The sequence below is a fragment of the Sparus aurata genome, chromosome 10, assembly GCF_900880675.1.
Source record: "Sparus aurata chromosome 10, fSpaAur1.1, whole genome shotgun sequence".
NCBI lineage: Eukaryota > Metazoa > Chordata > Actinopteri > Spariformes > Sparidae > Sparus > Sparus aurata.
Genome location: NC_044196.1, coordinates 16,738,684 through 16,765,880, shown reverse-complemented (window position 1 = coordinate 16,765,880; position 27,197 = coordinate 16,738,684). Strand labels below are relative to the sequence as shown.

Sequence of the window (27,197 nt, the reverse complement as noted above, 5' to 3'; positions counted from 1 at the left end):
GTTTAGCAGCCTGACAGCATCCGGGAAGAAGCTGTTTTTCATTCTGGTGAATCTCGACCAGATTTTGCGCTGCCTCCTGCCTGATGGGAGGGGGCAAAGCAGTCCATGTGCAGGGTGGGTGGGGTCTCACATGATGCTGGTAGCTCTGTCAGTGCATCAGCTGATGTAGATGTTGGAGAGGGGTGGAAAGCTGCATCCGGATCTGCTTCATGATCTCTCTAGTAATCAATTGTTTTTACTTAATAAACATTGTTAAGTGTTTAATCACACTGTGATTTTAACCATGTATAAATATAGAATATAGATTTGTGGCTGATCAGTTCTTCAGTTTTTAGGTCCATGATCACCATTTAAAGTCCAGTGTGAAGGATTTAGTGACATTTAGCTGTGAGGTTGCAGATTCACCAGCTGAAAGGGTTCTTGATCAGTAAGACACACAAGGTGTATGAAGATAAAACGTCAGATTTAATGATTTCTGTTAAATCAATGAGAAAAGTCAAAAAATAATAACCCAGTATGTATCTTTTCTCATCTCTCTACATCCACTAATTCTCAAGTTCCTCAACCAGCTGATCTCTGACTGAAACCTCGTATTCTTTGACTGTTTAACAGATAAAGATATGATCCTGCTGAGCCCTGCCCGTCCTGTGACTGAGGGAGATTCTGTTAGTCTGAGCTGCAAATTAAGAAAACAAACATTTGACTCCACTGTGTTTTTCTATCACAATGAGAAACTCATTCAAAATGACACCAGGTGGGAGTTAAATATCTCTGCAGTGTCAAAGTCAGATGAAGGATTCTACAAGTGTCAACACTCAGGACAAGAGTCAGCACAGAGCTGGATGTCAGTTCAGGGTGAGTAGGATTAAAATGATTGCTGTATTTTCTTTTTAATGTGAACTGTTTCTTTGTGTGAAATACATTCAGCTGAATACTGAATGAATTCAAGGATTCAAATGATTCTTCCATTTTCCTTATATAAACTGTGTTTCTGTCTGAGAAAGAAACTTTGTGTTTTGTGTGTGTTTTTGTCTTTACAACGGTTAATGTGACACAACTGTCATATTAATAGAAGCACTTTATAAATTCAGTGTTAGAAACATGCTATATAAGTTCATGAACAGTTATTATGTGTTATTTACTACAGCAGTGTCCAGGCCTGAACGCTCTTCATTTCCTGTACTGTTGATTGTTGGGCTGATTTGTGGAATCGTTCTTATTATTCTTCTGTTCCTGTTGTATCGCTACAGACCTTCCAAGGGTGAGACCTTCTTCTTCTGTTATTAGATGTTTTGTGTTTATGTTGAATTGAAATACACAGACATATTCTGATCTGTGAGATAGAACAGCAGTACAACAACTCAAGATACAAAACCATGTAACAACAAATATCCATATTTATTACAGATACATGCCTCAAGAGGTTGGTGCAAACCTTTTTTCTCACAGTTTGAACAGAACAGAAAAACATTCAATGTTCCTGAATATTAAATGTTTTGTATTTGTTTCATGTTTTAGGCCGATCCAGTCTGAGAGCTCCAACACAGATCAGAATGAGGCTCAGTGCAACACATGCACCTCTCCTCAACATGGTGAACATTGAACATAATCTTATAAACACAAGATACATACATATATATACATATATATATTTGCCAAAGAAAAGAAATTCGGACCATTATTTAAATTTTCATGCGTTTTACAATCAAAATCTAAAGTTTTGCACAAGCCATAACTTAGCTTCCCTGGTAACACCTGAGGGTTTGACTAATACCTGGAACAGTCATTACTCTCCCGTAAGATTCTTATGCAACGGAGACATTGTTCACTCCTCCAGTAAATAGGACAGATCATAGATACGACTCGGCCGCAGGAGATATTCTGGTCTGCTCAGCGATGAGCCAGAAAGCTAACGCTAAGCTAGCAAGATTCAAAGTCAATAACATTGCATACGGTTGAGAAACAGTAAATATGAATTGACAGTATGCTAGCTAACACGATTAGCTAACTAACTAGTCATGTCATTGTCCCCAAATCAGTAGCAAGGTTTTCACAAACAAATGACCAGCCGTGTGTAACGTTACTGTGGCCGCAGCCTGAAGCGGAGAGTTGAACAGCGAACAGGATGTGAGATTATTCGCTTATCAGTAAATTTAGAGGGGAAGTAAACTTTCTGCAGCTTGTGTGTTACAGTCCCCACCCTGTGGAATTCAGAGGATACTGAAGGACTGACAGACTGCACTCAGTGCTGGAAATAAAATATTCAGATTTGATACGCCAGCGAGCGCATTGATTTACAGCGGTGAAAAGTCAATTTGACTGGAACTACTTAGTAGGTGTCCATATATCAGGGGTTAATGGACACCCTGCAGCCAATCAGTCTGAAGACACTGAACATGGTACAGTTTATACCTTTTATTAGCATGCATTGCAGAAACACCCTGTTCAATTGAAGTGAACAGATTTATGGTTGACAGCACTGAGATCACTTCCATTACTTCAAATGAGTCAGGATCATTGACTGTATATAAAGATGGACGACATGACAGCTCCCCAAAAGTGAAGCCAAAACATCTGGAACTGCTGGTTAGCATTTATCTTAAATGATTGCTTTACCTCCAGCCTTAGAGGTGTGTTAGCATCACTTTAGATAATTTCCTTATCAACAGTGTGTGTTGTGAAAATATCACCTTTGATGACACGTGACTATTAATGATGTAGTTACTTTCAAAAAGTGTCTTTTTCATCAAGTATCTACATCACTGTGTCTGCAGCACATGTGTCATCATTGTTATCTAGATGTGCCACATGTTCTACTCTGGATCAGATACTGTTTCTGATTTGTTTGAGGTTCTGCAGTGAACGTTAGAAATGCAACCACTGCATGATTTAAGAGAACTGATTCCAAGTGATCGATATAAAATCCTGTAACTAAATATGTACATTTCAGTTGCAGGTGGATCCCAGGACGTCACATATTCTCTACTTGAACTTAAACACTTTGGGAAGAGGGGTGAGTACTCTAAATACAGGAAGTAGATGAAACTATCTTTAGGGTAAAAAGTGTTGATTTATTTTTTTTCCCGTATGAATTCATGTGATTTTCTTCAGATCCTCAGATCTGCCCTCTGTTTCAGATGACATTCGGCTGTATGCCCAAGACTTTAGCCACAATAAAGGCAAGAAGAAGAAAGGTCAGTAAAGTCTGCATCCACCTGCAGCTGTTATCATCCAACATGTTGGTCTTGGTTTAGCTGTTTGTTCTTACTTATTGTTTTTATGCCTCATATTTCTTTTAAGTAATGTTGTCTTTGTTATATACATTGTTTAATAAAAATGTGTTTCATTTTATACATAACTCACTCTGTAAAGATGTAAACTACTCCAGTGGAGACGTTAACCCTGACAACTTCCATGTCTGATCTCCATTTATAGGAAGATCAGCTCCTGCAGCAGCAGATGAAACTGTTTATTCTGAAGTCAAACCGGGATCATCTCTCGTTAATAATGCTGCCGTATAACGTCCATACTGTAACATCTTCCACAGCTGATTAAATGGATACAAGCCAGAATAACATGTTAGAAAGCATCTTGAGTCACCCAATACTTTTGTTTTTTGTGGTTTTCTTCCAGGTCTGTAAGGAGAGAGGAGAGGAGGAAGACCTACAGTGAACTGATAAGTGTCCTGAGAACAGAACGTTTATTCTGGACCAACACAGTTCCCTTAAATGAGCCAAGGTCACTGCTGACCCCACGTCAGATTGTTACTGACACAAGTTCACTCTCAGGTCACATCATAACTCACACATATTCTCAGGTGTAATAATATGTAAGGTCAAAAGAGAATGTCAGTATGTAAGGTGAGCGATGGCTATGCAAGGTGAAAAGGTAACCATTATATGTGAGGTTAAAGGTAAAGAACACAGTTTTTATTACAGCTGACAGCATTTCATAAGACTGCTGTAGAAATATGAGACATGCTCAGTATTCTGTACAGTTCATTTGTTAGCAGATGATGTAAAATAATGGCTTCATATGGATTTTATTATTGTCTCTTTTAGCACAAGACTACTGAAGCAGAATCCCTGTTTTATTTACTCACTTCATCATTACTTTTCATTTTTACAGGTATGTTGTCACCTTTTGTTTTTGTTCAGTTTTTGTAGGAAACATTGAATGCAACTTTGATACAATATGTTTGAGCTTGTGTAGCAGGGTTCCAGCTTTAAAGTCAGCGTCTTTGTTAAGTGTTAGATCCAGGATAGACGTCAACACTGACTTTTGATAGAAGTGATAATCTGCTATCAAACAACATCTCCTATTGCATGTACAGTATGTATGTTTTCTCTCTGTCATTTTTAAGTTAACTGAGAGGTATTCTGTGTATTTTTTCACTTCAAAGTATCTTATATTCATCATATTTTAAAATCTGTTGAATATTTTATACATCAATAAACAGTTTGTTTTCCAGCAGTAAGCTGTCAGTTATGTTTTTAATTCCTTTTTTGACTGCACAGCCAAACTGCCACAGAGCCCTGTAGCAATGATCATGTCCCTTAATGTCAGTGTGTCTTAAAGTATCTGGATGTACTTGATATGGATGCTGTTTGATGGGTTGTGTATCACCGACATCAACGTCACGTCACTTCAGCACTGGACAGCTCCTCTGAGACTTTCCCAACAGCAGACTAACAGACGGTGAGGCAGCTTCAGCACCGGACAGCGACACCATCTGTTCATCCAGGCCTGTGCTGCCTCAAGATTGTCGCTAGCTGTCTCACAAGCTCGACGCAGATTCAGCCTGAAGTTACTGACATATTCCAGCAAACTGTGTTCCGTCCCTTCACACAGCCACTTCTCCCTCCACAGCTTCAAGGGACCACGTACAGTATGGGCAAACACCAACTCTGAAGGACCAAACCCAAGAGACTGCTGTACCACTTCCCTAATGGCAAACATCTGCAGGTGAACCCCCTCATCCCAGTCCTTTTAAACTCCAGACAATCAGTGTGTAGCATGGTCTTCAATGTCTGGTGAAGCACTGAGCTGTACAGGGAGTCTTCTTCTTCTTAAAGGATGGTAATACAGTGTACCAGTGTGAGTTTACCAGGTAGCAATGATAAGGAGATGTGATTTAAGTTAATACAGAGACAGGTCAATGAAACGTGTTAAACTTTATTTTAAATGAACATCATCAGGTTGATGAGTAAGTCAGTCAGTGTACTTGATAGACTCCAGTCACTGTGCAGGTGAAATAAAAGCTTTTTCCACAGATCACCACAGGGGGGCGTCAAACCACACTGATACTGACTGCATCTCGCGCAAGCGCAGAACGTACACGCTACTGTGGCGTAGGCAGCACGTCGAAGCGGTGTGTTCAATGCAACTTTTCTGCCGAACGGGTCAGACAAGAGGCAACAGAGGGGTCGGAGAGTGGTTGGATAAGGCAGTTGGACGTCTGGGCGGTGTGTGGGGGCCTTAACTCATGCACCAACCCCCAGAACCAATTCTGCTAAACTACAAGCACAATTCCTGCTTTACACTCAAATTGCAGTTCTAAAACAACAAGTTTCCACTGGACTGCTCTGGTTCGTAACTGGCTCACTGCCCACCCATGCTTTATAGTTGTTTATCTCCTTCCATATTCTCCATTCCTCAATCCTATTGAGAATTTTTTGTAAAGTGTATGACCGAAATCCACAAATCCACAAATGTCTATACCCCTTCTCCAAGCTATGGAAGATGCATGTGGATATATAGCAGTTGGTGCTTTTCATGGCTGGATTCACCATGCTAGGTGATGTTTCTCTTGCTGCTTGGCCAGGGAAAACATTGCTTGTGATGTGGATGAGGTGCTGTGGCCAGACCGAAACAGAGGAGATCATGCTGCACAGTTTTTCATTTATTTATTTATTTATTTTTTCAACTGTAACTGTGTACAGTAAATTCTTCTGTTGTTTTGTATGTAGACCATATATTGTTGTATATGCACTTTGTGTTGGTTGAGATATACACTGTGTACATTGTTTTTGTGGGAAAAATAAAATATATCTGTTACCGTGTATTTGTGTCTTCTGAGTATAAAAACAATATTCTCAAATATTTTACATCACACTTATGTATATGTACTGACTGGGGTAAGTGTAACTGAACAAAAAAGGCCTAAGTCATTATGATGAATGAAGAAGAAGTGTTTTCCATTCATCATAGTGTTTTACATTGAGCACATCAGTGTTCAACTGGTTCTTATAAATGTCTATTCATTTGATGGTTTGTGTGTGTCATTTGAAAACAAAATACCATTTTGAGAAGAAATAACATTGTTTTGAATGTAAAGTTTAATTTTGCAGGAGAATTGAGGGGTTTTGCCCATTGTGTGTGTGATTTTTGATTTGTGTGTAGAGTTCTGAGAGCATGAGGCATGCTTTCAGAAAATGTGTGTAAACAATCGAGAAAAACTGTAACAGATATATTTTATTTTTACCACAAACACAATGTACACAGTGTACATCCCAACCAACACAAAGTGCATATACAACAATATACGGTCTACATACAAAACAACAGAAAAATTTAATGTACACAATTACAGTAAAAAACGAACAAACAAACAAAAAAAATGTGCAGCATGCTCTCCTCTGTTTCGGTCTGGCCACAGCACCTCATCCACATCACAAGCCATGTTTTCCCTGGCCAAGCAGCAAGAGAAACATCGCCTAGCATGGTGAATCCAGCCATGAAAAGCACCAACTGCTATATATCCACATGCGTCTTCCATAGCTTGGAGAAGGGGTATACGCATTTGTGGATTTCGGTCATAAACTTTCCATCTCCAGGCAGAAAAACAATTCTCAATAGGATTGAGGAATGGAGAATATGGAGGGACATAAACAACTATAAAGTGTGGGTGGGCAGTGAACCAGTTACGAACCAGAGCAGTCCAGTGGAAACTTACGTTGTCCCAAATGACAACGTACCTGAGCTGATCTGGTGGAATGAGTGTGTTGTGTAGGGTGTCTAGGTGTTTGCCCATTTGATGAGTCAGTGTGCATAGTAGGGCAATTCACTTTAGAATTTTGAATGACAGAGTGTTCTTTGTGAAAGCAAGAGTTTTTCTTCATGAAAATTGTGCCAAATGCAGAGAATTGTGTGTAGTGCTTTGAAAAAAGTGTGTTTTAGAACTGCAATTTGAGTGTAAAGCAGGAATTGTGCTTGTAGTTTAGCAGAATTGGTTCAGGGGGTTGGTGCATGAGTTACATGTCGTGGTCATTGTGTCTCAAGTACCAATTTTTGTGTGTAAACAATTGAGAAAAACTGTAACATGTATTTGTGTGTTCTGACTATAAAAACAATATTCTCAAATATTTTACAACACACTTATGTATGTACTGACTGTAGTAAGTGTAACTGAACAAAAAAGGCCTAAGTCATTATGATGAATGAAGAAGAAGTGTTGTCCATTCATCATAGTGTTTTACATTGAGAACATCAGTGTTCAACTGGTTCGTATAAATGTCTATTCATTTGATGGTTTGAGTGTGTCATTTGAAAACAAAATACCATTTTGAGAAGAAATAACATTGTTTTGAATGTAAAGTTTAATTTTGCAGGAGAATTGAGGGGTTTTGCCCATTGTGTGTGTGATTTTTGATTTGTGTGTAGAGTTCTGAGAGCATGAGGCATGCTTTCAGAAAATGTGTGCGAACAATCGAGAAAAACTGTAAAAATAGGGGTACAAGGAGGAGAAAAAACTAAAAAAATTGCAAAGAGCAAAGCAGAGTATAATTTCTGATTAGAGCTACTATGATAGAACATGTTTTCATTTATCAAAAGACAATGACGGAAAAAGATTAAATTTGTTTTGAGAATAAAAATGTACTTCTTCCTGAGAACTATATGTTTTGGACAACGTGTTTTCTATTTTTTGGTGTATTGTTTACTGACTGCTTGATAGTGTATATCATTCTGATCGCTTTGTTTATGATTTGAGAGCAGTGTTTGGTTTTGAGCACAGGTAAATATGTTTTGAGGCGAAAGTTTCATTTTGCACGAGGAGTCAGAGGTTTTGTAAATAGTGCTTGAAGCTGAGGTTTTGTGTTTGATGTTTTCAGAAAATGGAGCAAGGTTTCAGAAATTGTGTTTTAGCAATTGAGAAAAACTGTAAGTTTAAAACATATTTAAAGTTTAAATGATTCCAATAATGTCACATATTATTCTATTTATCGTAAAAACACTGCTAAGAGTCAGTTCTTTATTGGGAGAGTGATGGTTGGAGAAAGACAGAGGGGGCAGGGGGAAGGGAGAAATGGGTGAGAGAAAGATAGGGAGAGAGGGGGAGGGAGAGAGAAGGGGTAAGAAAGAGAGAGAAGTGGTAAGAAAGAGAGGAGGGGAGAACGAGAGAGAAAGAGGGAGAGAAAGAGAGAGGGGGAGTGAGGGAGGAGAAAGGGAGAGAGAGAGAGGGTGAGAAAAGGAGAGAAAGAGAGTGGAAGGGAGAGAAGGAGGGCAGGGGGAGGGAGAGGGAGAGAAAGAGAGGGGAGAAAAAACGAGGGAGAGAAGGGGCAAGAAAGAAACAGAGAGGACATGTCATAAATCACCCTCAGTCTCTTTTATTGTTTACTTGTTCTTTCAGGTCAATAAATAAATCTGTACCAACTAAACCAATGGAACAGCCGACAACATGGAAAACTACATCTGTGTACACTGACTGCTTTCATGTTATCAATTTGTGCAGCTGTGCTGTCCGAATAACAAACAGTATTTTGTAAAGTTAATCTAATAGCAGCTCATTTAAAATAAATGAATCATATGGTTTTAATCTTCTGTTGTGTTTCGTATAAAGAGTTTAGATGATCTCATATAATAATTGAAATGTTGTGTAAATGTATTATGTGAAAATGTTAAAGTCATCTTCTGTAGTTTATGATTATAAAGAGTTAAACATTTATAACAGTTAAACATTTCATTTCATTATTTGAAAAAAATAATCCTGTTACACTTGGAAGCTTTCTTCTGTCATTATAAAAATGGCTTGATATTCTCTATATTTTATGTTTATTTATATATCTGTATATTTTTAAAAGTTGGTTTTTGCATCAATAAATGTCATCCAGTAATAAGCTGTCAGCAGCGTTCTTCATAGATTTAGAGAGAAAAAAGGAATACAAATGTAGTTAACTAAGTTTGAAAAGTCTCTTCATATTTCTATCACTACTTTTCTAATCACTAAAACTCACTAATTCTATCACCATGCTATGTGTGTTAGAGTCAGGCCCATTCAGGCATGTCAGTTATCTCAGTGTCTCAACATGATGCTTCATACTGTGGAATTGTTTCATAACTCATTTACATTTCTTTATGTTATTTACTAAACTGGCACCAGAGGTAGTTTCAAAATCAAAGTCAGCCGACTAAATGAAACGATTTCTTGGGGTTTGAACAGTGGCTGAAACGTTTAAGATCATATTTCCACAAAACTCATAAAACTCTATTGAAAAGGTTTGGTTCATTTTAGACATTTTGATGTAGAAATGTTACTTATTATTTCCTTGACATGTATTACACATAAATAATCTTCACTGTATCATTACCATTTCCGAGAATGCCCTCTTGTGTTCTAAACTACTACACCACCCCAATTGTTATGGCTCTTTAGAATGATAAGAAGGCAGCAACACGTTTGTACTTCAGATATTCTTTGTGGAACAGATGAAAGAAAATCGACCACCAAATAAAAGTTCTGACATCATTTTATATTAAATTCAGGATGTAGAGGCCTACACAGTATAATCACACAACAACATAACGCAAAAATGAACACTATGAAATGTTAGTTAGTATATGATATGATTAGATGTGATGCATTTATGTTTCTTGGATGTACTATAATGACTTATTCTTGATGTCATTTTTTTTAAATACATACATTTATTTTTTATTACTACATTTAGTATCATTATTTTTTAGTATGGAAGCCCTGAGGGGAAGTTTTAAAGAAAAATGTATGTCTTGGTACATGGGTGCCTTCCCCCAATGTTTTATAAGGCGTTAACATCACAGAGGAGGATTTGGCTTTTTCAGCTCCTTTTGGAACATTGCTGTCTGTAAATATGAGAAAGATCTTTTATTGAAATCATGAGAAACAGATGAGTGCACATGTGGGAAGTTAATACGGTGGCCCTGAAAGGTCACAGCACTGCGACTTAAGAAAACACTTGCAAAAAGACAAAACACAAGCAAATTGAGAAAACATTTTCATCAATTTGACAACACATGCGCAGCATTTAGAAAACGCGCTGCAAAGACCACAACACATTAGAAAAACGCGCTGCTAAGACCACATCTTCTGCCTTCGGCTAAATTGAGTGCTTTAGCGTATGCAGCGAGCTAAACATAAATGGCTTCAGTAACCACTCGTGAGTCACTTGTAGCATTCTTCTGAGTTTTACTGATGCACCATTTCTTACTTGTAAAAAGATTATGACCTTCTCAAGCGCAACAGGTGAGGAAAACAGCAGACTCCACACAGGATCGACATGTTAGGAGGACTCGGCTATACTCCGTTCCCTGATACAACCTCACTTACTACTTCCGCTTTACGCCACTAGATGGCGGTGATTGTCAACAAACGCACAATCCACAGACTTCTCTTAAAGGCACATTTACCAGATTAAAACAAGAGTGAAATAGCTGGAATGAGACACAAAATAAACCTCAAGTGCAGAATATACTAACAAAACAAGAGAGCCAGAACACTCCCCGTCTGACATCAGTAGGATGTCACACCTAATAACCCACACCCACTGTTTTCAAAGGATATGTCTTTCAGGTGTGGTTCTTCGATATCAGCAGGATGACTTCACTGATTGGTCTCAAGTACAGTCTCCGTTCGCCGTTGCGGACTATCTTGACTTGGATCTTCCTCACTCTTCCATCCTGGCTATGAAAGGTCTTTGCAACAACACCAAGAGGCCAGTCATTCCTATTCTCTTGCCCATCTTTAAGCAGGACGACATCTCCTATTTGTAGGTTGGGTTTGGGTGTTCTCCGCTTGCGACGAGGTTGTAGTCCACTGAGGTATTCCCTCTTCCATCATCCCCAGAAGACATTGGCCAGGTACTGTACACGTCTCCATTGTGCTCTAAACAGGTCACGGTCGTCAAAATGGCCTGGGGGGACTAGAGGCATAGCAACTTTCTGCGTGAGCAGCATGGCAGGAGTGAGAATCTCAGGATGTTCTGGATCAGTGGAAACTGCTGTGAGTGGCCTTGCATTAACTATAGCAGAGACTTCCGACATGAATGTCACTAACACATTGTGAGTGAGCTTGGCCTTTCCGTGTTGTAGCAGTATTGCGTCTAGAATCCGCCGACTGACGCCGATCATGCGCTCCCATGATCCGGCCATGTGGGAGGCATGTGGGGGATTAAAATGCCACTCACAACCACTATCTCTGAGATAGGTATTGATTTTGCCATCGTGACGGCCCCTCTTGTCAATTTGAAGTTCTCTGCAAGCGCTCACAAAATTTGTACCGCAGTCTGATCTGAGCAGTTTGGCAGCACCTCTGATGGAAAAGAAACGTCGCAGTGCATTGATAAACGACGAAGTGTCCATCGACTCTAATACTTCAATGTGTATGGCACGAATACTCATACATGTGAAGATTACAGCCCACCTCTTAGCTTCTGCTTGATTTCCACGTGTTTTTCTGACTGTGACAGGCCATGGGCCAAAAACATCAAGGCCTACACACGTAAAAGGAGGGTCTGTGCACATTCTGTCTTCTGGCAGGTCTGACATGATCTGTTCTTGTCGTTTGCCTCTTAATCTGCGACATGTAACGCCGTTAAAGATAACACTGCTGATGGCTCTTTTCCCACCCACTATCCAGAAACCTGCAGCTCTGATTGCGCCTTCAGAAAAGTGTCTGCCCTGGTGGCGTACTTGTGAATGAAAGTGCCTGATTATGAGCTGAGTTACGTGGTGTTTACTGGGGATGAGTATGGGGTGTGTTTCATTTGCCGTGAGTTGAGCTTTTGTTAGCCGACCTCCAACCCGGAGAATCATGTTAGTGTCCATGATTGGATTCAGTTTGCTAAGTGGGCTTTGTTTGGGAACAGACTCACCACGTTCTATGTGCCTGATGTCATCTGCATACACCTCACTTTGAACTACATGAATGATGATGCCTTTGGCCTGCTGGAGTTGTTCTTCAGCGATGTTCTTGTCACACTTGTGCCATCCATAGCATGCGCTCTCAGGTGCAGCTTTAAAGGATGTGACTATGTGGAGCAGCCTGCCGATGGCCTTCAACAGACGACTCCAGCTGGAGAATCTTTCAAACCTTGCAGCTCCGAGCGAACCTTTTGCCAGGGAGGTAGCACAAGATACAACCTCTGGACGCAGTTCAGTGTCTTGTTCGGGGCTAATGAGCTCCTTGGCCCGAGTCAGTAAGGAAGGGAGACCCACTGAGCCATGTAGAGCTGGAAAGACGGTCAGCGGGCAGTCCACGTGTAGCGTGGTCGGCTGGGTTTAAATGTGTGGGCACATAATGCCATTGGTGGGTCTGAGTGGAGCGCCTGATGCGTTTCACACGGTTATGTACATACACATAAAAGCGTCTCTTTTCATTGAAGATGTAGCCCAGCACTACCTTGGAGTCTGTGTAGAAGTTTACTTCATCAAATGTAGCATCGAGCTCTTCTTGGACCATATCTGCGACTTCTACAGCCAGCGTGGCAGCACAGAGCTCTAACCTGGGAATGGTAATGTCTGGTTTTGGAGCCAGCCTAGCCTTGCCCATGAGAAAGCCCCCGTCACTGTGTCCATCAGCAGCTGTAAGTTTCAGATAGGCAACTGCCCCGACTGCCTTTGTGGATGCATCACAAAAAACATACATTTCTTTTCTCTTTGCTTTGGACAGTGAGATGGATGTATACATACGGGAGATCTTGAGCCGTTCTAGGTGCTTTAGAGAGTCTTTCCACTGTTGCCACTTGTCCTGTTTCTCCTTTGGTAGCGGAGTATCCCATTCACTGATATCCTTGGAGATCTCTCTCAAAATGGAGCGTCCTTCAATACTGACTGGCACAGCGAACCCAAGTGGGTCATACAAACTGTTGATGACCGATAATACGCCCGCGTTTAGTGAAGGGCTTGTCACTTATTTCCACTTGAAATGAGAACTGGTCTGTGGACAAGTTCCAGCCCAGTCCGAGGCTGCGTTGCATGGGCGGAGCATGCTGTCCAAGCTCGAGTCCCTGCAGACCTGTAGCTAGATCTTTGCCTGGGAACGCACTGGTGACTACAGGACTGTTGGACGAGATCTTGTGGAGATGGATGTTAGACTGAGCCAGCATTTTTTGTGCTCTGCAAAGGATGTCGATTGCTTCATTCTCAGAGGCGAATGACTTAAGCCCATCGTCTACGTAAAAATGGCACTCAATAAATGTCCTCACATCGCTGCCGTACTCCCTCTCTCCCTCCACAGCAGTTCTCTTGAGTCCATAAATGGCGACTGAGGGGGATGGACAGTTTCCAAACACATGAACTGTCATTCGAAACTCATCCACTTCTCCATCCAGGTCGTGATCACGGAACCACAAAAAGCGCAGATAATCACGATGGTCCTCCCTGACCATAAAGTTGTGAAACATCTGTTCCACGTCAGCCATCACCGCATATGGTTCGCCTCTGAAATGGACAAGCACACCTACCAGACTGTTGTTAAGATCTGGGCCTTTAAGTAGCACTTGATTAAGAGACACATTTCCACACTGAGCACTTGAATCGAAGACAATTCTGATTTTACCTGGTTTTTGTGGATGGTAAATACCAAAGCTTGGGAGATACCAACATTCTTGATGGGGTTTGAGAGGAGGAGCCCTTTCTGCATGTCCTTTGTCGAATGTTTTTTTCATAAACTCCACGTAGTGCCCTTTCATCTCTGGCTTTCTCTTTAATGTCTTGCGTAGTGACATAAGGCGGGTGAGAGCCTGCTCTCTGTTGTTAGGTAAGCGGTGTCGTGGATGACGAAAAGGCAGGGGAGCCACCCAGTTATTTGCCTCATCTTTAGCAAACCCATTATGCATAACATTCAGAAATGACTCATCTTCTGCAGAGAGTGCCAGCTTGTCATCATTTGCCGTTTGTTCAAAGATGAGTTTGCTCAGCTCATCTTTGGGTTGTGTGCTCTCACAAAGAGGATTGTCTTCTGTGAACCTTCCCTTTGTGTAGATTCTGCTTTCACAGGGAACTAGAAAACTGGGGCGGACATTGTCAAGTATGTTTGTCTTGTAGGAATTTACTGTGGGTCTGTGGGCTCCTGAGAGGCAGACATCTCCGATAATTACCCACCCAAGATCAAGCTGTTGGGCGTAAGGTGCTTCGTTTGGGCCGTTTATCTGGCAGCGAACCTTGTAAGCCTGAATCACATCTCGGCCCAGCAGGAGAAGAACGTCAGCTGATGGATCAAGTGGCGGTATTTGTGTGGCTACATGAGATAGGTGAGGATGTGCAGCTGCAGCTTCAGGGGTGGGTATCTCACTCCTGTTGTCTGGAATCTGATTACATTCAGTAAGTATGGGTAGTGACATCGACACTTTCCTGTTTATGCCCTCGATGGCAAAGCCGTGAGCTCTGCGCCCTAGTGTGTTCATTGTTCCAGAGCATGTTTTCATCGTGTATGGGAGGGCTTCACTATGTAGGTTGAACATATCAAACAAGGCGGAGCGGGCCAATAACACATTACTCTGATCGTCTAAGATTGCATACACTTTTCTTTTCTCATGGGGGGATGAGCAGGGGTACACATTTACCAGGCAAATTTTAGAACAAGACTTTCCCTGTAGTCCTTGTCCACATACCTCAGTACAGCTGGATGTGGTCACTGTGGGGCTTGAGGTATCCGGCTCCCCGCCATGTGCCCCTGATAGGGTGTCAGAGCCTGCATCTGCCCACGGGGGTGGCCCAGCATGCATGGCGGAAGTGTGTGAATCACTGTCGCACTCTACACAGTGAATAACAGCTTTACAGTTTTTTGCCCTGTGTTCTGTTGATGAGAGACACTTGTAGCAGATTGACAGCTCCTTTAGTAGGCCCCTCCTCTCATCTAGTGTCTTCATTCTGAATCCTCTACATTTGGTGAGTGAATGTGGCTTCTTGTGTACTGGACACTGTTTATTATGGTCAAGAGAGGGAGCTTTTGGTTCATTGTTAGTTGCACCGACCTGTGTTTTGTTCGTTGTGACGGGAACTTTGAACTGTGTTTGTCTCACTGGCAGCCTTTCTGCTTTCATGTGTGCAGTGCCGCAGCTTTGCAGAATAAAGCTAGGGTCTGTTCTCATTTCAGCGTGGTTGTTCACAAACTGGACAAAATAGGAGAAAGGCGGGTAGTGAGCTTTGTGATCTTTCTTGTATCTCAACCCTTCTTTGACCCATGCCTCCTGCAGGCCACTTGGGAGCTTTTCCACAATTGGGTTTATTCCTCTTGAAGTGTCGAGAAAGCTGAGGCCTGGTAGATACCCTTAATTTTTCGCTGCTTCGAGCTCTTGGAGAAGATCTGCAAGCTCCTGCAGGAGGTGACTGTCTTTATGATCAGCTTTGGGAAAGCTTTCCAGGCGATTGAACAGAGAAGCTTCGATGGCTTCTGGTGAGCCATAATTTCTGTCGAGTCTTTGCCATAAACGTTGAAGACCTGTTTCTGGGTTGCTAACGTGAACAGCTCTAATTCTCAGGGCATGCTGGAGAGACTCACCGCCCAGCCATTTGGTAAGTAAATCAAGCTCTTCACAGCATTTTAAGTTCAAATCTCCAGTGGTGTTGCGAAACATAGATCTCCATGCTATGTAGGTTTCTGGCCTATTATCAAACACTGTGAGTCCCGCTGTCAGGAGGTCACGACGTGAGAGGAGCACAGCAAGGTCTGATACATCAGTTTGTTGACGCGAAGATGGAGATGGGGTGTAATCTGCTCCGACATGGCTGAACGAATGGGATGATGGATGCTTGGGGTGTCTGATACATGGAGAGCTGGGGGAGTATTCACATGCATGTGCCATTGCTGCTTGCGTGCTTGGCCCGACGTTGTTGGCGTTGTTTATGTCCCACTTTTTATCAGGCTTTGTGTCGTCATCCATATTAGTGTCGTTACGGAAGTGAGTGTTTACATATTCTTGAGTGCGGCTGGCGGCCATGCCTATTGCAGCAGGGACCTCTGGCGGCTCCACGAACTCTGTTTGGTCCAAAAAGGCAGCCTCCAAGACCTTAGCTGCTGCGAGCGCTGCTTTTGCCTCTCCCTCTTGCTTCAGAGCGTTCATTGTTGCCACCAGCCGAGTCTTCTCCATCTCGATGCGTGCCTTTGCGACCTCCATGTCTATTTGCCGTTTGGCGTACTCTGCTCTGGTGCTGGCGGCTTCAGCGTTAGCTCGTGCTTTGGCTGCAGCTAGGCTAGCTGTGGACCGGCGTGATGAAGCTGAGCTGCACTTTGACCTGACTTCCAGTTGGGAGAGCGGAGGGGTGTCTCCGTGGTTAGACATGTCTGCTTTCACTGGCGTGGAAAATCTCTGGACCCGATGATGCACTCGATGTGTAGAATAATCTTTTTACTCTTCTGCCTTCGGCTAAATTGAGTGCTTTAGCGTATGCAGCGAGCTAAACATAAATGGCTTCAGTAACCACTCGTGAGTCACTTGTAGCATTCTTCTGAGTTTTACTGATGCACCATTTCTTACTTGTAAAAAGATTATGACCTTCTCAAGCGCAACAGGTGAGGAAAACAGCAGACTCCACACAGGACCGACATGTTAGGAGGACTCGGCTATACTCCGTTCCCTGATACAACCTCACTTACTACTTCCGCTTTACGCCACTAGATGGCGGTGATTGTCAACAAACGCAAAATCCACAGACTTCTCTAAAGGCCCCCACACACCGCCCAGACGTCCAACTGCCTTATCCGACCACTCTCCGACCACTCCGTTGCCTCTTGTCTGACCCGTTCGGCAGAAAAGTTGCATTGAACACACCGCTTCGACGTGCTGCCTACACCACATTAGCGTGTACGTTCTGCGCTTGCGCGAGATGCAATAAGCGGGTGGCGCTTGTGTTGTGAGTTGTAAACGAGAACCTTATGCACGCAACTCTCTTTACTTTCGATCAAAACGAAACTTAACTATTTCCGATAAAAAACAGCTGAATACTAAACATGCAGCGAGGCATTACCAAACTTACACAAATTAATAAGTCCTGAACGGACATAAGAACTAGTCTGGTGCCACTACTGCAAAACATGAAAACAAGGAATGACGGAACGGAGTGCATAGAAAAACAAAGCGCACACAGTATTCCGTCCCTCCCACACACCGCGCTGATTCGCCAGCACACCGCCAATCAGAACGGCCATTCAGCTGGCACACAACCAATCAGAGGATCCAATGGCTCAGACGTCCGACGGCCCTCCTCCTCAGACTTCGCATGCTCAGTCGGATCCGACAACGTTTTCAAAAAAAGGTATTAAGAACAGTAAGCTATATATCTAACCTACCTTTCAGATAAAATATGTTACATTAAAGTGTTTCATGCGCCCATGATGAATAAAAAAACACTTATTATATTTTTTTTTACTGCTCCAGTGTGGAGAAATGCCAGATTGCATGTTTTCTTATGTTTGACGTACTTTAAAAACACATTACTAAAAAATTCCTGGCCATGGGTGGTATATATATATATATATATATATATATATATATATATACATATATATATATATATATATATATATATATATATATATATATATATATATATATATATATATATATATATATATATATATATATATATATATATATATATATACATACATATATATATATATATATATATATATATATATATACATATATATATATATATATATATATACATAGCTTACTGTTCTTAATACCTTTATTTTGAAAACCGGAAGCAAATACGCTGTTTCTCCGCATTTACCGTAATGCTGAGAATACTTGTACAGTCGAAATTTAAGTCCGGCTGATTTGACCACGGAGATCGGATTGAAGGCTGGCTTGACCGCAGTATAAGACTGGTGTGACTCAAAATCCGCGTCAACAACAAGCGTGTCCGGACATGTGCATCACTTTTAAGTGTCCTCTGGAAACACTTCCGTTGTGTTGCGGTCTATTTGCAGTGTATTTTTCTAATGTGTTGTGTTGTGGTCTTTGCAGCGCGTTTTTCTAATGTGTTGTGTTGTAGTCTTTGCAGCCCATTTTCTAAATGCTGCGCATGTGTTGGCAAATTGATGAAAATGTTTTCTCAATTTGCTCGTGTTTTGTCTTTTTGCAAGTGTTTTTGTCTTTTTGCATGTGTTTTCTTAAGTTGCAGTGCTGTGACCTTTCAGGGCCACCGTGAGTTAAGGCCATCCAAAGCCAAAAGGTACTTTGCAGCCACACTGGTCTGAATACTTGACTGTGTTAGTGAAACCACATTTGCTCATGTTGTTTCCTCTCCAGCTCGAGGCAGGGAGGCAGGAAGTGTTTTAACGGTCACATGCACAGTGTTGATCAAACTGAGGCCAACCTGTATGGAATTAGATTTGTGCCAAAAGAAACAAGCAAAACTTCTTAAATGTCAAACAAAAACAGGAATTTGAGAGAACATAAATCTCATTTCAAAAATAAAACTTAGAACTTGCAATCAAATAATTTGTCAAATAGTGTAAAATATTGGTCTTTACTCTTCTAATAATGCATTATTTTGTATACGGTTCCCTCTGCTGATCTCTCTCCGCTCAGACTTTTGCGCTGACTCTCAGCTTTGCAGTCTCTCTGCAGCTCTTTCTCGTTTGCGCTCCCTGACTTTTTGTTTGCAGTTTTGGCACAAAACTCTCGGGTAGGCGGGCCTTTTCAGCAGAGCGTCCCCATTGGCTAATCAGATTTTGACTGACACAGCTCAGAACCTATGTGTAGGTAGCTAGCGCGCTAAACCACCCCGGCTTTAAAACGGAAATGGTCTGCCTGCTCCACATTCAGCAGTTTCCTCGTTGTTTTGACTCATTAAACAAAAAAACGACTCCACTTCACACTAAACACACTACACCAAACACTACATAACACACTAACCATACACTCCAAAAACGCTAAATGTCACAAATCTCTCAACTCTCAAAACTCGCTATCACCGTCACTTTCGGTCCCTCCCACAACTTCCCCATGTTCCTCAGCAACCAAATAACGTGGTTTGGCATATCATTTTGGAATTGGCTGGTGTGATGTCTTTTTCCACCAATAGGAACATGTTTTTTCACTCGCAAACACTTCTGCTTGCGGACACTTTCGTAAGAGAAGCCTGTCTTTATCGTCTCCTCCTGCACCAAACACGTAGCAAACGTGACGGCAATGTTAGTGAAAAAGCGTGGCGGACATTATTTATTATAAGTCTGGTTTTACTTGGCCTATCAACACAATTTAAAAACTGGTACATAGTTTGAAGGCTGCTCCAACACATAAGTCGGACCAAGACTCACTGAGGCTCCTTCTCGCTGCTACGTCATTTTAAATTGGTCACATGATTTTGACGTGCCGGCGTGTCAATCGACCTCAGAGGGTTGCACAAATATAACTTTAACCTCACAACCTCAGAGCAGACAAAGTCGTGTTCTCCCCCTGTGATCTCTGGCGCCCCCCTAGGGGGAGTGTGGACCCCAGGTTGGGAACCACTGATCTAATGTATTATCTGTGAAACACCGCAGATCCCTTTCTTTTGTATTTTTAACTGTTTGGTTGGCCACTATATGCAGCTGTAGCAGAACATGATATCATTTTGATCTTTTGAAACTCCAACTCTGCTTCAAAAGCTACTCGTTTCCGCTCTGCTATCTGATGAATTTTAGTAATAACTGATAATAAGATAATGATATAAGGAAAAGTAGGTACCACATGAGTGTACATCAGTCAGCAACAGTTTAATACATACATTTACAATTCATTCATCCACTCTTGTTGTACATGCAGTATGTGCAAATGTATATATATGTAACGGTCCTTATTCATCATCCATGTCCCTGAGTAGTTCAATAAATATCACATGGAGCTGTTGTATTTGTATTTGTGTTTTTTTAGGACAGAGGTGGAGGTCAAAATCATCAGAATTTAAGGCTTTCAGATGTATGACTGGTTCATTTGATGTGAATAATTTTCCTCTGAATGTATTAATCAGTTGATGAGTTAATTGATGCCCTTTCTAAAAAGATTTTGTGAGAAGATCAAAAAGGTCATGTAACTATATAACTTAAAGTTGAGGAATCTCTTATTTGGGTCACAACTTACTGAACATTAAGGCTCTTAAGGGAGTCCCTGTGTCCCCATGCCAGGTGACATACTTTCCTATTGCACCGATTCTTATGCCATGTTTTAATGTGACACTTTTTCATCGACACAAACTTTTGGACAAAAATAACTTAGTGTATCTTTGCGGTTGACAGGAAGTGTAAACGTGTTGCAAGAGGTATGTGAAGAAACGGAAGGAAGATGACATACTTTATCAGATAATGAAGTTGAAAAAAACATATTTGAAGAAAACATTTCTCTCAGAAGCAGAGCGTCTGGCTGGATGTGAAGATGGGGCACATTTTGCTCTGTGCACTGGGGTTATTCTGTGAGTACATCTGTGACTTATTTCATTTGTTGACTTTCAGTGTCAGACTCATGAACATGATTTTTACACAGATGAGCTCTGTTGCTGATCTGGCTCATGCCACAACGCATGTACAGCATTTAGTCCAAGATATTGCAATGAATATGAGAAATTGTTTTATTTGTTTCTTTCCTCTGTGGTAGAATACAAAAACAGAAATGTGTGATGCTGTCGATTAATAAGAGGCTGATGAAACTCCAGCTGTTTTTTGAATACTTATGATTATTGTCTGATTAACTTTTTAAACTTATTTTAGTGCTGAATATGCTCCTCTATGGACATGCTAAAGGTGAGCAATTGTCTGTCATCTGTTTACAAATATTTACTTATTATTTTCCTGTTTATCACCCATTGTATCACTCTCACTGATGAGTTCCTCTTTTTGCATTTTTTTTTCATGCACTGATCATTTCACTCCATGTATCAGTACACATTTTGCAATGACTAAATTAATGCCTTCTTTAAGATATGAGTGATTTTTTTTTTCTAATTGCACAGGTTTGTTTTTTATTGAGTGATTATTTCATCGTTGAGTAATATAGTTACTAATTACACTGAACTGTCAGCATGCGGTTCAAATCATCCCTCTCATTTTAAGCACTTACATGGCTGCCACAGTCTGTTTTTGAGTTTTATCTCCGGAGCAGCAAAATTCCAAAAGTGTCAGTGCTATAATCAAATCATACAATGTTCCTCCATACTGCTGCAGTAAACAGTTGAGTCTCTGTACTCAATACATCCTGTGGAAAGCCACTAGTATTTTGGTATTCTGGGAGACAGTTATGACCTTCGTTGTGTTTTGTTTTAATATAGCTGTTGAGTTAAATTTGTCACGATGGTTTTAAATTTAGCAAAAGAATAGAACACAAAGATTACATTTACACTGACAAGAAACAGTAAATACAGCATTATCAGTGTTACTGAGGCTCACAGTGGAGAACACAGGTGTGAAAGTTAGAAGTGACTCATATTCCTCAACAGAGTGACAGTATTGTATAAATTGGACCATCTTTCATCCATAATGACAATTTCATATAAATGAGGCAACATACAGATAGGCTTCTTTCTCCAACAATAATAATGTGGTTCTCTTCAAGTCATGCAACAACAAACTTTTTTTTTTCCTTGCATGGGAGCAAAGTTGCATAGTAATGAGCCAGTAATCAGAGTACTGCATCTTTTGAAATATAATTATACAGTAACCCACAGCGTGGATCAATGTTGAAGTTAACACTGTTCTCCACAGACAGAATGCAGTTGTCTTTGAACAATGAAAACCCACCGTGAAACATTTCAACTTGGCTCATCAACACTTAAACACAAGCTGTTGCTTTCACAAATGTAACATTCAGTAGTGCAACTTAAAAATTGAATAAAGAAATGCAGGAAAAGAGAGAGGGGCATGACATGCAAGAGACCTGTGTGGGCTGCACTTATTAATTGATTTCCTTTTTCATGTCTTTGTTCTAAATCAAACAGCAAACAGATCAAAGGCTGAACTGAGGGCTGATGACAGATACATTCCTGTAGGGGGCAGTGTGACCCTGACCTGCTCTGTGGACCCATCATCATCTGGTTGGAAATACTTCTGGTACAGAGGAGAGAAAACATCTAAACCTCTGACCTCTCAACTCTCAGCTGGACCAATCAGAGTCTCAGAGGAAGGAGTCTACTGGTGCAGAGGAGGACGAGGAGAGCCAATTTACTACACAGAGTACAGTGATTCAATCACTATCTACAAAAATGGTGAGTTTGACAACAGCATTTTAAATGATATATTATGTTTATATTTGTTGATTGATAACAAAAAGGCATGATGTAGATTCAACTTTTTCATTTTGTTTCCTTTCTGTGAATTCTTGAACATGAACAGTTCCAAACAAGGCTGTTGTGACTCTGCAACCAAACTGGTCTAAAATATACAGAGGAGAGAGGATCACTCTCAGATGTGAGATCAAAGATGGAGGAGACACTGAGTGGGAGTATGTATGGAGAACAACCAGCTCAGAAAAACCTTCAAATCAAAATGAGCTGAGTGTTAGTTTTGCTACTGTAGTCCACAGTGGAGTCTACAGGTGTAAGGGCAGAAAGAAAAGTGAAAAGTCTTCAACAGATTGGAGTGATCCCTTCAAACTGACAGTATCATACAGTAAGTCATATCAGATATTTCATTTCTACATTATATTTGATCCTCTATCAATACCTGTTTTCATTCAGAAAAATCATTTTCCAACAGAACCCCAGTCTGTCCTCACTGTGTCTCCATCATGGCTGAGTGCTGGAGCCTCAGTAACTCTGAACTGCAGTGTTAAAGATCAATCTGCAGGATGGAGGTTCTACTGGTATAAAACTGTTCCTGATCAATCAGACAACTCCTACAGCTATGAGCTGCTACCTGGCAGCAGCAGTGGGACTGAACAGGATTCCTACATTGTTCATGGACAGACACACACAGCAGGATATGTGTGCAGAGCTGAAGGAGGAGATCCAGTGTATTACACTGAATTCAGTAGAGCTCAGTTTGTCTGGTCTGCAGGTCAGTTTTTCATTGTATTTCATCACCTCTGTTTATCTGTTTTCTGTCTGTGATGAACAAATGTTTTCAAGATACTGGAGAGATACTGACATATCTTCATCGGTCCTTATTTATTCATTTATTTGGTTAATTAATTAGTTTGTTGGTAAATTAGTTATGCTGGAATGTGTTTTTATATTATAGAATGGCCTTTCTATATTATGTGCTTTTATTTTTATATATTTACTTTTACTTCTGGGTCACCTGACCTGGTTTTCTCCATGTATTTTTTCAAAAGGAAAAAAACAAAAAGGAATATCCAAAAAACTAAATTGGGCCGTCATGTGAATTCAGTTTTCTTGTTTTTCATTTGAAAACAAAAAACAAACAATCCATTTCATGTCACTAACGCTTTTGTTGCAAGCATTTTTATTCTTCAAACAGTAATAAAGGAATTACGGAAAAACATAAACCGACTGTTTACTTTGATATTTCAGTTTTTGATCATGACATGAAAAACGTTGAATCTGTTTTTCGTTTCACAGCAAAAAACAAAACAAATTCATAGTTGTTTACAATAACAATAACAATAACAAAATTAAAACTGCAAGCAGTGATGAACGGGCCCTCGCAGTCCGCGCGTGTTGGGCTGCGGCGTTGTCAGACTGCGCTCTCACCTTTTACTAGCATGTACTGACGGGGAGAAAACAAGCAGTGAACGTCATGTCAATCGGATGATATTTGTCTGACTTCCTGTGTCCCCTGGGTGGCGCTATGGATATGACACAGTATCGATGCACAGATCTATTCATGGTGACTCCCTCTAGATTCCTGAGAGATTTGGCCGAGATAGGAAATTGTATGAAGAAGTTATTAGGACTCGATGCTTCATGACGAAGGATTTTTTTGGCGGGCACCACCACGGCCAGCAGGTATGACGTAGGATAAAGATTTCCATAACTTTTCATCTTCAAGGTCAGAGGATGATACTGAGTGACTGTGAAGTCGGTGGTGTTACATCTGTAGGAGGAGATAATTTAAGTACGAAGATAGGCAATATTTCAAAATGGCGGCCAAAAGCAAAATAGCCAACTTAGTATTGATGCTGAGATTTATTCGGGGTGACAGCCTCTACACTTATGAGCAGTTTGGTGTGGATAGGAAATTGTATGTTAAAGTTAACAAGCCTTGATGTTTGACCACGAGGGGAAAAAATGGTTTCCACCGCCCCGCCCACTAAAGTATGTTGCAGCTGAATGATTTCCATAACTTTTGTTCTTCAAGGCATGAAGATGATAACTGAGTTAACGTGAAGACTTTGGTGTTTAAGCTCTAGGACAAGATAATTTTCAAAGTAGGCATGATTTGGACAAAAATGCCACCACACATCAAAATGGCTGACTTCCTGTTGGAGTGACGGTATCGGTCCAAGAGGGTTTTTTGTGCGTCTGGTCATGAGGAATCTGTGTATTGAATTTCTTTCTTCTATGCACTTGTGGGAGGCGGGGCTGAACAATAGGGGGCGCTACAGAGCCCGCAGGTCACGACCATGCCCCATGACAACACAGATCTGTTCAGGGCAACTCCCTCTGCATTCCTGAGAGATTTGGCCAAGATAGGAAATTGTATGAAGAAGTTACGAGGACATGATGCTTTACGGCGAAGGATTTGAATTGACCGCTCCACTGCGGCCAGCAGGTATGACGTAGGATAAAGACTTCCATAACTTTTCATCTTCAAGGTCAGAGGATGATACTGAGTGACTGTGAAGTCGGTGGTGTTACATCTGTAGGAGGAGATAATTTAAGTACGAAGATAGGCAATATTTCAAAATGGCAGCCAAAAGCAAAATGGCCGACTTAGTATTGATGCTGAGATTTATTCGGGGTGACAGCTTCTACACTTATGAGCAGTTTGGTGTGGATAGGAAATTGTATGTTGAAGTTAAAAAGCCTTGATGCTTGACGGCGTGAGGAAAAAATGGTTTCCACCACCCCGCCCACTAAAGTTTGACGTAGCTGAATGACTTCCATAACTTTTGTTCTTCAAGGCATGAAGAAGATAATTGAGTTAATGTGAAGACTGTGGTGTTTAAGCTCTAGGACAAGATAGTTTTCAAAGTAGGCATGAATTTGGGAAAAATGCCGCCACACATCAAAATGGCTGACTTCCTGTTGGAGTGACAGTATGGGCACCCCAGACTTTTTTGTGCATCTGGTCATGAGGAATCTGCGTACCGAATTTCGTTTGTCTACGAGCATGTGAAAGACAGGGAAGAACATTAGGGGGCGCTACAGAGCCTGCAGGTCATGACCACGCCCAGTGACAATGCATGATCGTAATTTTCGCCGGATATGCTGTATATTCCAAATTTAGTTAGTTTGTGGGTATGTTCAGGCATCCAAAACTGCAGTCAAACTTGGAGAAGAAAATTTCTTTCCTTCCAATTACAATAGGGACCTCGCAGGTCTACCTGCTCGGGCCCTAATAATTCAGGATTATCTGATGATACCCAGACCAAGTTTATTGGAAATAATTGTCATAATCCTCAGCAATAAAATAACGAAAGAAAATGACTATTTGAATTGAGGCATTTCATATCTAAAGATCTCTGTGCTCTGTTTGACCTCTTATGACATGTCGTTTTTCAGATTTTCACTCATCAGCGTCTCTCACAGTGAGTCCTGACAGAGCTCAACACTTCACCTCTGACTCTGTCTCACTGAGCTGTGAGGGAAACTCTACTGAGTGGAGAGTGAAGAGGTTATCACCTGAGGACAGATACCTGTCAGACTGCACCACCTGGGGGACAATGACTGGATCTACATGCAAACTAAAGAGTAACAGGCTCAGTGATGCAGTGTACTGGTGTGAGTCTGGATCAGGAGAGTTCAGCAACGCAGTCAACATCACTATACAGAGTATGATTTTATTATAGTTTGTTTTTTCTAATATAAATTATTTCAAACATCCCATTGTGTGTTCCTCCCAAAACTCTTCTTCATGATCTCTGAAGTTAATAATTGTTTTCAATCAATGAAAATAGTGACCTATATAGTTAAAATGTGATCGTAAACCTGTACTACATGCTAGCAGTGCCAGCTTCACCTCACTTTGATGAGGTTTGGATGCAGTATGCAGCAGGTTTGTGTAGGTTTATGGGTCATCTGTACTTCAGTTTTTATGTCAGTGAACATGTTTAAAGGTCCAGTGTGTAGGATTAAGTGGCCTCCAGCAGTGATGATTCACATTCAACCAACTGAATACCCCTCTCCCCACTCTGTGTCTAAGCAAATAGGAGAACACTAAAATATAAAAACGTCAAGCTCCTCTCTAGAGCCAGAGTTTGTTTTGCTCTCTGTACAGATAAAAGGCTCATTATGAATTGTATATATTCCATTGCTGTCAATAGATCCCCTGAGTCCGTCACACTGGACCTTGAAAGCACTGCGTGGTTTGTAGGACCCTGTTGACACCTGGTGTTTATTTGATAAAAGGTGACGTGTACAGTAAAAGACTCAAGGTATTTGATGAAACATCAGATTATATGATCACTCTGTCAAATCAGTGAGCAATTTAAAAAAAGGAATGCATATGTACATGTGCTGAAGTTTCTCAAGCAGCTGATCTCTGACTGAAACCTTGTTTTCTTTGGCTGTTTAACAGATAAAAAGATGATCCTGCTGAGCCCTGCCCGTCCTGTGACTGAGGGAGATTCTGTTAGTCTGAGCTGCAAATTAAGAAGACAAACATTTGACTCCACTGTGTTTTTCTATCACAATGAGAAACTCATTCAAAATTACACCAGATGGGAGTTAAATATCTCTGCAGTGTCAAAGTCAGATGAAGGATTCTACAAGTGTCAACACACAGGACAAGAGTCAGCACAGAGCTGGATGTCAGTTCAGGGTGAATTTAAAACAGTTAGTCTAAATTGTCTGTTGTGATAATGTCATGACACCTTAAATAACATCAGTGTTGCATTTAA

General features: G+C 41.0%; 1 long non-coding RNA gene across 1 annotated transcript; it reads left to right on the top strand.

Annotated features, from left to right (window-relative positions):
* The first annotated feature begins 20,555 nt into the window (after positions 1-20,555).
* On the top strand, positions 20,556-22,243 carry LOC115590518 (uncharacterized). The gene is made up of 3 exons (XR_003985762.1): positions 20,556-20,655; positions 20,951-20,983; positions 22,174-22,243. It is a non-coding gene; the product is annotated as an uncharacterized LOC115590518 (long non-coding RNA).
* Positions 22,244-27,197: the final 4,954 nt, after the last annotated feature.